The 2,670-nt window shown below is 34.7% G+C and overlaps 1 protein-coding gene and 1 long non-coding RNA gene across 21 annotated transcripts in view; one reads left to right on the top strand and one right to left on the bottom strand.

Annotated features, from left to right (window-relative positions):
• LOC106874615 (neogenin) overlaps positions 1-2,670 on the bottom strand; it is a 305,112-nt gene that overhangs the window by 9,391 nt on the left and 293,051 nt on the right. For 6 of the 20 annotated variants that reach the window (XR_008264864.1, XR_008264863.1, XR_008264865.1 and 3 more), the window contains one exon: positions 1,585-1,857. The exons of the other annotated variants lie outside the window; for them this stretch is intronic. The gene's annotated coding sequence lies outside the window, so the exon portion shown is untranslated. The remainder of the gene's footprint in view (positions 1-1,584; positions 1,858-2,670) is intronic. 20 annotated transcript variants of the gene reach the window in all.
• LOC128248697 (uncharacterized) overlaps positions 1-2,670 on the top strand; it is a 118,654-nt gene that overhangs the window by 12,676 nt on the left and 103,308 nt on the right. The gene's annotated exons all lie outside the window — the stretch shown is intronic.

Raw genomic sequence — 2,670 nt, 5'->3', positions numbered from 1 at the left:
TTGCAACTTGACATATAAAAACAAAGTGATATTCATGACTCACATAGGTGAAAGAAGAAAAATAACAAAACCAACCTGTCGTTAGTTAATCATGGATGCTTTTCGGGATTAGAATTTTGTAAAAATTCACTTCCACTCTTCAGCATGATATTCTAGATTATAAATTTGAAAATGCTAATAAACCTATGCACATTCCATCATGTGACATCCAGCATCACACAAGAGAACCAGCATCTCCAAATTCATATCGACGAGTAAAGTTTGTATCCGTCTTCAAATTTCCCCACATGCGTCACGAGTAGTACCGCAGAAAGAACTGCAGTTTAACTATCCAGGAGTGGATTATCATTATAGATATAGGGCAATTCCCTGCCCTATATCTATAATAATATATATATATATATATCAATATATTATAAATTAACTACCAACAAAAATAATTGGTAAGCTAACTCAAAAAATCATCACCAAAATAGCAGAAAAAAACGACAGTGAAGGTATGTAGACTCTTCAAGAATCGATCCTTTTGGTTATATTAATAATAATAAAGGAGTTACGACGCAAAAACGTATATATTCAAATGAACATATTTATCTTCTTCAATATATACTTCAGTATAAAGAATTCATTAAGGGACTTAATAAATCAAAATTTCTTTACACAGCTTCAGGAATAAATATACGTTTTTGCATCGTAACTCCTTTATTATTATTAATATATATATATATATATATATATATATTTTCAATTATTCAGACTTCATTGTTGTTGGTCTGTATCGGCAAGACTTGTATTATTTAGTAAAATTGATACAAAGAGTATAGTGAACTTGCTGTAGGGACTGAAAACTCTCCTGTATCTCTCATTTACTTCTCTCCTGTATATATCTCTTCCCTGAAGAAGGCCTATGTCTGAAACATTGGATTTTCCACTCCACCCTGCAGGTCCACTGTACTATTTTTTTTATCAATTTTATCAATCCCTGTACCAATGTTTGTTATTTGGTTGGTACCTTCTAAGCTTTGATGCAAAAGTAGCAGAAAACTTCACAGATTACATAAGCATAACAGTGCCACAACAAAGCCGAAATGTTTTCCTTTCCCACATGTTAAATTCTAAATCAAACGCTGAACCACAACATTCCCATTGATTTGGTGTATTATTCCATATATGTGTGTGTGTCGAAGAGGGGTGGGGAGTTTGAAAGGAGCACGTACACACAGAGATAGGCACACCTGTTTAAAATGATACAATATCAAAAACACCTGGGTGTAACATGACATGCATTTTCTGAAGAGAAGGATATAAGGTGAGGGATGTGAAAGAGAGATAGAAGAAAAGAAAGAAGTCAAGAGACAAACTGATAGAAAGAAAGAGAGAAAGTGAAAGGGGGGGAGGTGATAGCTTAGGGAGTGTACAATAAAAGATAGGATATATATATATATATATATATATATATATATATATATATATATATATATATATATATATATATATATACCATAGCTAGATTTAACTGTGACTGAAATTCATGGAAGCCAGTTAATTGAAATAAGTCGTTTGGAAGATGGTTGTAAGACTCACCATATTTAAGACATCTTTTTACAAAGTAGTAGAAGTAGTAGTAGTAGTAGTATTTGTAGTAGTAGTAGTAGTGAACAAAGGGTGCTTTCTCATGTGTATGATGTGGAGGCGTTGGTAGACAGCATACACGCGCGCACACACCACACGGGCCACAGCCTGTTTAGTAGTTGGGGTCGACAAACCCCATAGCATCCAGATGGGCTGGCAAATCTAAGTTTCTTTCAGTAAGCAACGGTAGAGAACTCAGCTTGCACATGAGCCCAGATGTGGTATCTGTCCAAAGTTATATAGTGAGAGAGAGAGACTTAAGATGAGGAATTCATCTTTGGAATAATGGAGGAGAATATGGCTTTTATAATTAGGAAAAAAAAAATTTAATTAAATAAACCGAATCATCATGTATAAACAAACTGAAATAATAGGTCACAATAAGGGGTCATAAAGGGACAAAAAGAGAAAGGAAAAAAAAAAATAAAGAAGAAAATGATTGACCCATAGGATGGAGGGAGTCTGATGAAAATGGTTTTCCAAGGAAGGGTGGGTTAATGGAAAGACATTGGGGGAAATTTAGTTGGGGGATGGGTGGGTCAAAGAGTAGGTAAGACAGAGAGAGATAGAAAATAGACGAGGGTGAAGAGGGAGGATTTGCATGAAGTGAATAAATGGACAAAGGAATCCAGTGACCGAAAACAGATGCCACACAATGAATGGTGAAGAGTGTTCAAGTGATTCTGTCAAAGACGACAATGAATAGTGGTCACAATATAGAACAATTTCTGGTGCAGGCCAGCAGGTGGCACTCAAGAGAAATGGCATACATATACATACATACATGTGTGTGTGTGTGTGTATATATATATATATATATATATATATATACGCACACACACACTCTTTTTAGGAATGGTGAATCTTGAACCAGATAAAGCTATAAATAAAACAGTGTAAATATTGGGTTAAAAAATCCCTTTTGGATGGAAAAAGTTCAAGGCTGCATGTGAGATCTGAATCCACATCTCCTGTAGATATGACCAGCATTCTAATAATGGTAGATGTGAATTTGGGTTGTCTGGTCAGCGTTTGACA

The sequence above is a fragment of the Octopus bimaculoides genome, chromosome 9, assembly GCF_001194135.2.
Source record: "Octopus bimaculoides isolate UCB-OBI-ISO-001 chromosome 9, ASM119413v2, whole genome shotgun sequence".
Taxonomy (NCBI): domain Eukaryota; kingdom Metazoa; phylum Mollusca; class Cephalopoda; order Octopoda; family Octopodidae; genus Octopus; species Octopus bimaculoides.
This window is presented reverse-complemented; position numbering and strand designations above follow the sequence as displayed.